Raw genomic sequence first — 13,861 nt, 5'->3', positions numbered from 1 at the left:
GTATATTAGAAAATAAATTGTGTGCTACTTGTGTCTTTATGGATCTTGTTAGAACAAACTGTATACTTCTCTGTTTCAAACCAACTCATTTATTATTATTGAGTGTGCATTCAAATAAAAAATTACTTGACTTGATGTTTCTTGTGTTAAAGTGTGTTTGTTAGACACATGTCTTGGGCATACAGGTGCATCTAAAACATTATTTTTTATATCAAATTCAAAAATCTCATCAATTCGTCTTATCAAATACAATAATTCATTACAACTGCAGATGCAGTTTTAAAAAAATATTTATTTTTGATCTGGTAGACCTACAGTTTATAATGTAAAATCCTGTTTAATTTAAATATCTGCTGAAATACAATGTGAGTTCTTTTGTACTGTATTGCAGTACAAGGTGTGAAGTACATGTAAGTTTAAAGAATCTAGTTACAATAATTTACATTTATCACTGGGTGAAATCAAGTTATTTATTATCGCTGAAAAATCAGTAAAAAAAAAGGATATAGATTTACCTTCACCTTGCTTATTTGTGTCATACAATTCTATAAAAAAACATTTTGAAAATATTACATTACAGTGTATGTGATACTCATTTTTTAGACATCCAGTTTGATGTAAATAATTTTTTTCTATATCAATCCAATAAATCTAATTATTTCTGATATCAAATAAAATTATTCATTACAACTAGGGAGGATGTAGTTTAAAAAGTACATTATTATTCCTAACGAACCTAACTTTTGACCTTTAACCAAAAATAAAATAAAACAGTATATTAGAAAATAAATTGTGTGCTACTTGTGTCTTTATGGATCTTGTTAGAACAAACTGTATACTTCTCTGTTTCAAACCAACTCATTTATTATTATTGAGTGTGCATTCAAATAAAAAATTACTTGACTTGATGTTTCTTGTGTTAAAGTGTGTTTGTTAGACACATGTCTTGGACATACAGGTGCATCTAAAACATTATTTTTTATATCAAATTCAAAAATCTCATCAATTCGTCTTATCAAATACAATAATTTATTACAACTGCAGATGCAGTTTAAAAAAATATTTATTTTTGATCTGGTAGACCTACAGTTTATAATGTAAAATCCTGTTTAATTTAAATATCTGCTGAAATACAATGTGAGTTCTTTTGTACTGTATTGCAGTACAAGGTGTGAAGTACATGTAAGTTTAAAGAATCTAGTTACAATAATTTACATTTATCACTGTGTGAAATCAAGTTATTTATTATCGCTGAAAAATCAGTAAAAAAAAGGATATAGATTTACCTTCACCTTGCTTATTTGTGTCATACAATTCTATAAAAAAACATTTTGAAAATATTACATTACAGTGTATGTGATACTCATTTTTTAGACATCCAGTTTGATGTAAATACATTTTTTCTATATCAATCCAATAAATCTAATTATTTCTGATATCAAATAAAATTATTCATTACAACTAGGGAGGATGTAGTTTAAAAAAGTACATTATTATTCCTAACAAACCTAACTTTTGACCTTTAACCAAAAAGAAAATAAAACAGTATATTAGAAAATAAATTGTGTGCTACTTGTGTCTTTATGGATCTTGTTAGAACAAACTGTATACTTCTCTGTTTCAAACCAACTCATTTATTATTATTGAGTGTGCATTCAAATAAAAAATTACTTGACTTGATGTTTCTTGTGTTAAAGTGTGTTTGTTAGACACATGTCTTGGGCATACAGGTGCATCTAAAACATTATTTTTTATATCAAATTCAAAAATCTCATCAATTCGTCTTATCAAATACAATAATTCATTACAACTGCAGATGCAGTTTTAAAAAAATATTTATTTTTGATCTGGTAGACCTACAGTTTATAATGTAAAATCCTGTTTAATTTAAATATCTGCTGAAATACAATGTGAGTTATTTTGTACTGTATTGCAGTACAAGGTGTGAAGTACATGTAAGTTTAAAGAATCTAGTTACAATAATTTACATTTATCACTTTGTGAAATCAAGTTATTTATTATCGCTGAAAAATCAGTAAAAAAAAGGATATAGATTTACCTTCACCTTGCTTATTTGTGTCATACAATTCTATAAAAAAACATTTTGAAAATATTACATTACAGTGTATGTGATACTCATTTTTTAAACATCCAGTTTGATGTAAATAAATTTTTTCTATATCAATCCAATAAATCTAATTATTTCTGATATCAAATAAAATTATTCATTACAACTAGGGAGGATGTAGTTTAAAAAAGTACATTTTTATTCCTAACGAACCTAACTTTTGACCTTTAACCAAAAAGAAAATAAAACAGTATATTAGAAAATAAATTGTGTGCTACTTGTGTCTTTATGGATCTTGTTAGAACAAACTGTATTCTTCTCTGTTTCAAACCAACTCATTTATTATTATTGAGTGTGCATTCAAATAAAAAATTACTTGACTTGATGTTTCTTGTGTTAAAGTGTGTTTGTTAGACACATGTCTTGGGCATACAGGTGCATCTAAAACATTATTTTTTATATCAAATTCAAAAATCTCATCAATTCGTCTTATCAAATACAATAATTTATTACAACTGCAGATGCAGTTTAAAAAAATATTTATTTTTGATCTGGTAGACCTACAGTTTATAATGTAAAATCCTGTTTAATTTAAATATCTGCTGAAATACAATGTGAGTTCTTTTGTACTGTATTGCAGTACAAGGTGTGAAGTACATGTAAGTTTAAAGAATCTAGTTACAATAATTTACATTTATCACTGTGTGAAATCAAGTTATTTATTATCGCTGAAAAATCAGTAAAAAAAAGGATATAGATTTACCTTCACCTTGCTTATTTGTGTCATACAATTCTATGAAAAAACATTTTGAAAATATTACATTACAGTGTATGTGATACTCATTTTTTAGACATCCAGTTTGATGTAAATATATTTTTTCTATATCAATCCAATAAATCTAATTATTTCTGATATCCAATAAAATTATTCATTACAACTAGGGAGGATGTAGTTTAAAAAAGTACATTATTATTCCTAACGAACCTAACTTTTGACCTTTAACCAAAAAGAAAATAAAACAGTATATTAGAAAATAAATTGTGTGCTACTTGTGTCTTTATGGATCTTGTTAGAACAAACTGTATACTTCTCTGTTTCAAACCAACTCATTTATTATTATTGAGTGTGCATTCAAATAAAAAATTACTTGACTTGATGTTTCTTGTGTTAAAGTGTGTTTGTTAGACACATGTCTTGGGCATACAGGTGCATCTAAAACATTATTTTTTATATCAAATTCAAAAATCTCATCAATTCGTCTTATCAAATACAATAATTCATTACAACTGCAGATGCAGTTTTAAAAAAATATTTATTTTTGATCTGGTAGACCTACAGTTTATAATGTAAAATCCTGTTTAATTTAAATATCTGCTGAAATACAATGTGAGTTCTTTTGTACTGTATTGCAGTACAAGGTGTGAAGTACATGTAAGTTTAAAGAATCTAGTTACAATAATTTACATTTATCACTGTGTGAAATCAAGTTATTTATTATCGCTGAAAAATCAGTAAAAAAAAAGGATATAGATTTACCTTCACCTTGCTTATTTGTGTCATACAATTCTATAAAAAAACATTTTGAAAATATTACATTACAGTGTATGTGATACTCATTTTTTAGACATCCAGTTTGATGTAAATAATTTTTTTCTATATCAATCCAATAAATCTAATTATTTCTGATATCAAATAAAATTATTCATTACAACTAGGGAGGATGTAGTTTAAAAAGTACATTATTATTCCTAACGAACCTAACTTTTGACCTTTAACCAAAAATAAAATAAAACAGTATATTAGAAAATAAATTGTGTGCTACTTGTGTCTTTATGGATCTTGTTAGAACAAACTGTATACTTCTCTGTTTCAAACCAACTCATTTATTATTATTGAGTGTGCATTCAAATAAAAAATTACTTGACTTGATGTTTCTTGTGTTAAAGTGTGTTTGTTAGACACATGTCTTGGACATACAGGTGCATCTAAAACATTATTTTTTATATCAAATTCAAAAATCTCATCAATTCGTCTTATCAAATACAATAATTTATTACAACTGCAGATGCAGTTTAAAAAAATATTTATTTTTGATCTGGTAGACCTACAGTTTATAATGTAAAATCCTGTTTAATTTAAATATCTGCTGAAATACAATGTGAGTTCTTTTGTACTGTATTGCAGTACAAGGTGTGAAGTACATGTAAGTTTAAAGAATCTAGTTACAATAATTTACATTTATCACTGTGTGAAATCAAGTTATTTATTATCGCTGAAAAATCAGTAAAAAAAAGGATATAGATTTACCTTCACCTTGCTTATTTGTGTCATACAATTCTATAAAAAAACATTTTGAAAATATTACATTACAGTGTATGTGATACTCATTTTTTAGACATCCAGTTTGATGTAAATACATTTTTTCTATATCAATCCAATAAATCTAATTATTTCTGATATCAAATAAAATTATTCATTACAACTAGGGAGGATGTAGTTTAAAAAAGTACATTATTATTCCTAACAAACCTAACTTTTGACCTTTAACCAAAAAGAAAATAAAACAGTATATTAGAAAATAAATTGTGTGCTACTTGTGTCTTTATGGATCTTGTTAGAACAAACTGTATACTTCTCTGTTTCAAACCAACTCATTTATTATTATTGAGTGTGCATTCAAATAAAAAATTACTTGACTTGATGTTTCTTGTGTTAAAGTGTGTTTGTTAGACACATGTCTTGGGCATACAGGTGCATCTAAAACATTATTTTTTATATCAAATTCAAAAATCTCATCAATTCGTCTTATCAAATACAATAATTCATTACAACTGCAGATGCAGTTTTAAAAAAATATTTATTTTTGATCTGGTAGACCTACAGTTTATAATGTAAAATCCTGTTTAATTTAAATATCTGCTGAAATACAATGTGAGTTATTTTGTACTGTATTGCAGTACAAGGTGTGAAGTACATGTAAGTTTAAAGAATCTAGTTACAATAATTTACATTTATCACTTTGTGAAATCAAGTTATTTATTATCGCTGAAAAATCAGTAAAAAAAAGGATATAGATTTACCTTCACCTTGCTTATTTGTGTCATACAATTCTATAAAAAAACATTTTGAAAATATTACATTACAGTGTATGTGATACTCATTTTTTAAACATCCAGTTTGATGTAAATAAATTTTTTCTATATCAATCCAATAAATCTAATTATTTCTGATATCAAATAAAATTATTCATTACAACTAGGGAGGATGTAGTTTAAAAAAGTACATTTTTATTCCTAACGAACCTAACTTTTGACCTTTAACCAAAAAGAAAATAAAACAGTATATTAGAAAATAAATTGTGTGCTACTTGTGTCTTTATGGATCTTGTTAGAACAAACTGTATTCTTCTCTGTTTCAAACCAACTCATTTATTATTATTGAGTGTGCATTCAAATAAAAAATTACTTGACTTGATGTTTCTTGTGTTAAAGTGTGTTTGTTAGACACATGTCTTGGGCATACAGGTGCATCTAAAACATTATTTTTTATATCAAATTCAAAAATCTCATCAATTCGTCTTATCAAATACAATAATTTATTACAACTGCAGATGCAGTTTAAAAAAATATTTATTTTTGATCTGGTAGACCTACAGTTTATAATGTAAAATCCTGTTTAATTTAAATATCTGCTGAAATACAATGTGAGTTCTTTTGTACTGTATTGCAGTACAAGGTGTGAAGTACATGTAAGTTTAAAGAATCTAGTTACAATAATTTACATTTATCACTGTGTGAAATCAAGTTATTTATTATCGCTGAAAAATCAGTAAAAAAAAGGATATAGATTTACCTTCACCTTGCTTATTTGTGTCATACAATTCTATGAAAAAACATTTTGAAAATATTACATTACAGTGTATGTGATACTCATTTTTTAGACATCCAGTTTGATGTAAATATATTTTTTCTATATCAATCCAATAAATCTAATTATTTCTGATATCCAATAAAATTATTCATTACAACTAGGGAGGATGTAGTTTAAAAAAGTACATTATTATTCCTAACGAACCTAACTTTTGACCTTTAACCAAAAAGAAAATAAAACAGTATATTAGAAAATAAATTGTGTGCTACTTGTGTCTTTATGGATCTTGTTAGAACAAACTGTATACTTCTCTGTTTCAAACCAACTCATTTATTATTATTGAGTGTGCATTCAAATAAAAAATTACTTGACTTGATGTTTCTTGTGTTAAAGTGTGTTTGTTAGACACATGTCTTGGGCATACAGGTGCATCTAAAACATTATTTTTTATATCAAATTCAAAAATCTCATCAATTCGTCTTATCAAATACAATAATTCATTACAACTGCAGATGCAGTTTTAAAAAAATATTTATTTTTGATCTGGTAGACCTACAGTTTATAATGTAAAATCCTGTTTAATTTAAATATCTGCTGAAATACAATGTGAGTTCTTTTGTACTGTATTGCAGTACAAGGTGTGAAGTACATGTAAGTTTAAAGAATCTAGTTACAATAATTTACATTTATCACTGTGTGAAATCAAGTTATTTATTATCGCTGAAAAATCAGTAAAAAAAAAGGATATAGATTTACCTTCACCTTGCTTATTTGTGTCATACAATTCTATAAAAAAACATTTTGAAAATATTACATTACAGTGTATGTGATACTCATTTTTTAGACATCCAGTTTGATGTAAATAATTTTTTTCTATATCAATCCAATAAATCTAATTATTTCTGATATCAAATAAAATTATTCATTACAACTAGGGAGGATGTAGTTTAAAAAGTACATTATTATTCCTAACGAACCTAACTTTTGACCTTTAACCAAAAATAAAATAAAACAGTATATTAGAAAATAAATTGTGTGCTACTTGTGTCTTTATGGATCTTGTTAGAACAAACTGTATACTTCTCTGTTTCAAACCAACTCATTTATTATTATTGAGTGTGCATTCAAATAAAAAATTACTTGACTTGATGTTTCTTGTGTTAAAGTGTGTTTGTTAGACACATGTCTTGGACATACAGGTGCATCTAAAACATTATTTTTTATATCAAATTCAAAAATCTCATCAATTCGTCTTATCAAATACAATAATTTATTACAACTGCAGATGCAGTTTAAAAAAATATTTATTTTTGATCTGGTAGACCTACAGTTTATAATGTAAAATCCTGTTTAATTTAAATATCTGCTGAAATACAATGTGAGTTCTTTTGTACTGTATTGCAGTACAAGGTGTGAAGTACATGTAAGTTTAAAGAATCTAGTTACAATAATTTACATTTATCACTGTGTGAAATCAAGTTATTTATTATCGCTGAAAAATCAGTAAAAAAAAGGATATAGATTTACCTTCACCTTGCTTATTTGTGTCATACAATTCTATAAAAAAACATTTTGAAAATATTACATTACAGTGTATGTGATACTCATTTTTTAGACATCCAGTTTGATGTAAATACATTTTTTCTATATCAATCCAATAAATCTAATTATTTCTGATATCAAATAAAATTATTCATTACAACTAGGGAGGATGTAGTTTAAAAAAGTACATTATTATTCCTAACAAACCTAACTTTTGACCTTTAACCAAAAAGAAAATAAAACAGTATATTAGAAAATAAATTGTGTGCTACTTGTGTCTTTATGGATCTTGTTAGAACAAACTGTATACTTCTCTGTTTCAAACCAACTCATTTATTATTATTGAGTGTGCATTCAAATAAAAAATTACTTGACTTGATGTTTCTTGTGTTAAAGTGTGTTTGTTAGACACATGTCTTGGGCATACAGGTGCATCTAAAACATTATTTTTTATATCAAATTCAAAAATCTCATCAATTCGTCTTATCAAATACAATAATTCATTACAACTGCAGATGCAGTTTTAAAAAAATATTTATTTTTGATCTGGTAGACCTACAGTTTATAATGTAAAATCCTGTTTAATTTAAATATCTGCTGAAATACAATGTGAGTTATTTTGTACTGTATTGCAGTACAAGGTGTGAAGTACATGTAAGTTTAAAGAATCTAGTTACAATAATTTACATTTATCACTTTGTGAAATCAAGTTATTTATTATCGCTGAAAAATCAGTAAAAAAAAGGATATAGATTTACCTTCACCTTGCTTATTTGTGTCAAACAATTCTATAAAAAAACATTTTGAAAATATTACATTACAGTGTATGTGATACTCATTTTTTAGACATCCAGTTTGATGTAAATACATTTTTTCTATATCAATCCAATAAATCTAATTATTTCTGATATCAAATAAAATTATTCATTACAACTAGGGAGGATGTAGTTTAAAAAAGTACATTATTATTCCTAACGAACCTAACTTTTGACCTTTAACCAAAAAGAAAATAAAACAGTATATTAGAAAATAAATTGTGTGCTACTTGTGTCTTTATGGATCTTGTTAGAACAAACTGTATACTTCTCTGTTTCAAACAAACTCATTTATTATTATTGAGTGTGCATTCAAATTAAAAATTACTTGACTTGATGTTTCTTGTGTTAAAGTGTGTTTGTTAGACACATGTCTTGGACATACAGGTGCATCTAAAACATTATTTTTTATATCAAATTCAAAAATCTCATCAATTCGTCTTATCAAATACAATAATTTATTACAACTGCAGATGCAGTTTAAAAAAATATTTATTTTTGATCTGGTAGACCTACAGTTTATAATGTAAAATCCTGTTTAATTTAAATATCTGCTGAAATACAATGTGAGTTCTTTTGTACTGTATTGCAGTACAAGGTGTGAAGTACATGTAAGTTTAAAGAATCTAGTTACAATAATTTACATTTATCACTGTGTGAAATCAAGTTATTTATTATCGCTGAAAAATCAGTAAAAAAAAAGGATATAGATTTACCTTCACCTTGCTTATTTGTGTCATACAATTCTATAAAAAAACATTTTGAAAATATTACATTACAGTGTATGTGATACTCATTTTTTAGACATCCAGTTTGATGTAAATAAATTTTTTCTATATCAATCCAATAAATCTAATTATTTCTGATATCAAATAAAATTATTCATTACAACTAGGGAGGATGTAGTTTAAAAAGTACATTATTATTCCTAACGAACCTAACTTTTGACCTTTAACCAAAAATAAAATAAAACAGTATATTAGAAAATAAATTGTGTGCTACTTGTGTCTTTATGGATCTTGTTAGAACAAACTGTATACTTCTCTGTTTCAAACCAACTCATTTATTATTATTGAGTGTGCATTCAAATAAAAAATTACTTGACTTGATGTTTCTTGTGTTAAAGTGTGTTTGTTAGACACATGTCTTGGACATACAGGTGCATCTAAAACATTATTTTTTATATCAAATTCAAAAATCTCATCAATTCGTCTAATCAAATACAATAATTTATTACAACTGCAGATGCAGTTTAAAAAAATATTTATTTTTGATCTGGTAGACCTACAGTTTATAATGTAAAATCCTGTTTAATTTAAATATCTGCTGAAATACAATGTGAGTTCTTTTGTACTGTATTGCAGTACAAGGTGTGAAGTACATGTAAGTTTAAAGAATCTAGTTACAATAATTTACATTTATCACTGTGTGAAATCAAGTTATTTATTATCGCTGAAAAATCAGTAAAAAAAAGGATATAGATTTACCTTCACCTTGCTTATTTGTGTCATACAATTCTATAAAAAAACATTTTGAAAATATTACATTACAGTGTATGTGATACTCATTTTTTAGACATCCAGTTTGATGTAAATACATTTTTTCTATATCAATCCAATAAATCTAATTATTTCTGATATCAAATAAAATTATTCATTACAACTAGGGAGGATGTAGTTTAAAAAATTACATTATTATTCCTAACGAACCTAACTTTTGACCTTTAACCAAAAAGAATATAAAACAGTATATTAGAAAATAAATTGTGTGCTACTTGTGTCTTTATGGATCTTGTAAGAACAAACTGTATTCTTCTCTGTTTCAAACCAACTCATTTATTATTATTGAGTGTGCATTCAAATAAAAAATTACTTGACTTGATGTTTCTTGTGTTAAAGTGTGTTTGTTAGACACATGTCTTGGGCATACAGGTGCATCTAAAACATTATTTTTTATATCAAATTCAAAAATCTCATCAATTCGTCTTATCAAATACAATAATTTATTACAACTGCAGATGCAGTTTAAAAAAAATATTTATTTTTGATCTGGTAGACCTACAGTTTATAATGTGAAATCCTGTTTAATTTAAATATCTGCTGAAATACAATGTGAGTTCTTTTGTACTGTATTGCAGTACAAGGTGTGAAGTACATGTAAGTTTAAAGAATCTAGTTACAATAATTTACATTTATCACTGTGTGAAATCAAGTTATTTATTATCGCTGAAAAATCAGTAAAAAAAAAGGATATAGATTTACCTTCACCTTGCTTATTTGTGTCATACAATTCTATAAAAAAACATTTTGAAAATATTACATTACAGTGTATGTGATACTCATTTTTTAGACATCCAGTTTGATGTAAATACATTTTTTCTATATCAATCCAATAAATCTAATTATTTCTGATATCAAATAAAATTATTCATTACAACTAGGGAGGATGTAGTTTAAAAAGTACATTATTATTCCTAACGAACCTAACTTTTGACCTTTAACCAAAAATAAAATAAAACAGTATATTAGAAAATAAATTGTGTGCTACTTGTGTCTTTATGGATCTTGTTAGAACAAACTGTATACTTCTCTGTTTCAAACCAACTCATTTATTATTATTGAGTGTGCATTCAAATTAAAAATTACTTGACTTGATGTTTCTTGTGTTAAAGTGTGTTTGTTAGACACATGTCTTGGAAATACAGGTGCATCTAAAACATTATTTTTTATATCATATTCAAAAATCTCATCAATTCGTCTTATCAAATACAATAATTTATTACAACTGCAGATGCAGTTTAAAAAAATATTTATTTTTGATCTGGTAGACCTACAGTTTATAATGTAAAATCCTGTTTAATTTAAATATCTGCTGAAATACAATGTGAGTTCTTTTGTACTGTATTGCAGTACAAGGTGTGAAGTACATGTAAGTTTAAAGAATCTAGTTACAATAATTTACATTTATCACTGTGTGAAATCAAGTTATTTATTATCGCTGAAAAATCAGTAAAAAAAAGGATATAGATTTACCTTCACCTTGCTTATTTGTGTCATACAATTCTATAAAAAAACATTTTGAAAATATTACATTACAGTGTATGTGATACTCATTTTTTAGACATCCAGTTTGATGTAAATACATTTTTTCTATATCAATCCAATAAATCTAATTATTTCTGATATCAAATAAAATTATTCATTACAACTAGGGAGGATGTAGTTTAAAAAAGTACATTATTATTCCTAACGAACCTAACTTTTGACCTTTAACCAAAAAGAAAATAAAACAGTATATTAGAAAATAAATTGTGTGCTACTTGTGTCTTTATGGATCTTGTTAGAACAAACTGTATACTTCTCTGTTTCAAACCAACTCATTTATTATTATTGAGTGTGCATTCAAATTAAAAATTACTTGACTTGATGTTTCTTGTGTTAAAGTGTGTTTGTTAGACACATGTCTTGGACATACAGGTGCATCTAAAACATTATTTTTTATATCAAATTCAAAAATCTCATCAATTCGTCTTATCAAATACAATAATTTATTACAACTGCAGATGCAGTTTAAAAAAATATTTATTTTTGATCTGGTAGACCTACAGTTTATAATGTAAAATCCTGTTTAATTTAAATATCTGCTGAAATACAATGTGAGTTCTTTTGTACTGTATTGCAGTACAAGGTGTGAAGTACATGTAAGTTTAAAGAATCTAGTTACAATAATTTACATTTATCACTGTGTGAAATCAAGTTATTTATTATCGCTGAAAAATCAGTAAAAAAAAGGATATAGATTTACCTTCACCTTGCTTATTTGTGTCATACAATTCTATAAAAAAACATTTTGAAAATATTACATTACAGTGTATGTGATACTCATTTTTTAGACATCCAGTTTGATGTAAATACATTTTTTCTATATCAATCCAATAAATCTAATTATTTCTGATATCAAATAAAATTATTCATTACAACTAGGGAGGATGTAGTTTAAAAAATTACATTATTATTCCTAACGAACCTAACTTTTGACCTTTAACCAAAAAGAATATAAAACAGTATATTAGAAAATAAATTGTGTGCTACTTGTGTCTTTATGGATCTTGTTAGAACAAACTGTATTCTTCTCTGTTTCAAACCAACTCATTTATTATTATTGAGTGTGCATTCAAATAAAAAATTACTTGACTTGATGTTTCTTGTGTTAAAGTGTGTTTGTTAGACACATGTCTTGGGCATACAGGTGCATCTAAAACATTAATTTTTATATCAAATTCAAAAATCTCATCAATTCGTCTTATCAAATACAATAATTTATTACAACTGCAGATGCAGTTTAAAAAAATATTTATTTTTGATCTGGTAGACCTACAGTTTATAATGTAAAATCCTGTTTAATTTAAATATCTGCTGAAATACAATGTGAGTTATTTTGTACTGTATTGCAGTACAAGGTGTGAAGTACATGTAAGTTTAAAGAATCTAGTTACAATAATTTACATTTATCACTGTGTGAAATCAAGTTATTTATTATCGCTGAAAAATCAGTAAAAAAAAGGATATAGATTTACCTTCACCTTGCTTATTTGTGTCATACAATTCTATAAAAAAACATTTTGAAAATATTACATTACAGTGTATGTGATACTCATTTTTTAGACATCCAGTTTGATGTAAATAAATTTTTTCTATATCAATCCAATAAATCTAATTATTTCTGATATCAAATAAAATTATTCATTACAACTAGGGAGGATGTAGTTTAAAAAAGTACATTATTATTCCTAACGAACCTAACTTTTGACCTTTAACCAAAAAGAAAATAAAACAGTATATTAGAAAATAAATTGTGTGCTACTTGTGTCTTTATGGATCTTGTTAGAACTAACTGTATTCTTCTCTGTTTCAAACCAACTCATTTATTATTATTGAGTGTGCATTCAAATAAAAAATTACTTGACTTGATGTTTCTTGTGTTAAAGTGTGTTTGTTAGACACATGTCTTGGGCATACAGGTGCATCTAAAACATTATTTTTTATATCAAATTCAAAAATCTCATCAATTCGTCTTATCAAATACAATAATTTATTACAACTGCAGATGCAGTTTAAAAAAATATTTATTTTTGATCTGGTAGACCTACAGTTTATATTGTAAAATCCTGTTTAATTTAAATATCTGCTGAAATACAATGTGAGTTCTTTTGTACTGTATTGCAGTACAAGGTGTGAAGTACATGTAAGTTTAAAGAATCTAGTTACAATAATTTACATTTATCACTGTGTGAAATCAAGTTATTTATTATCGCTGAAAAATCAGTAAAAAAAAGGATATAGATTTACCTTCACCTTGCTTATTTGTGTCATACAATTCTATGAAAAAACATTTTGAAAATATTACATTACAGTGTATGTGATACTCATTTTTTAGACATCCAGTTTGATGTAAATATATTTTTTCTATATCAATCCAATAAATCTAATTATTTCTGATATCCAATAAAATTATTCATTACAACTAGGGAGGATGTAGTTTAAAAAAGTACATTATTATTCCTAA

Source organism: Pelobates fuscus, chromosome 3 (assembly GCF_036172605.1).
Source record: "Pelobates fuscus isolate aPelFus1 chromosome 3, aPelFus1.pri, whole genome shotgun sequence".
NCBI lineage: Eukaryota > Metazoa > Chordata > Amphibia > Anura > Pelobatidae > Pelobates > Pelobates fuscus.
Note: the sequence above shows the minus strand (reverse complement) of the source record.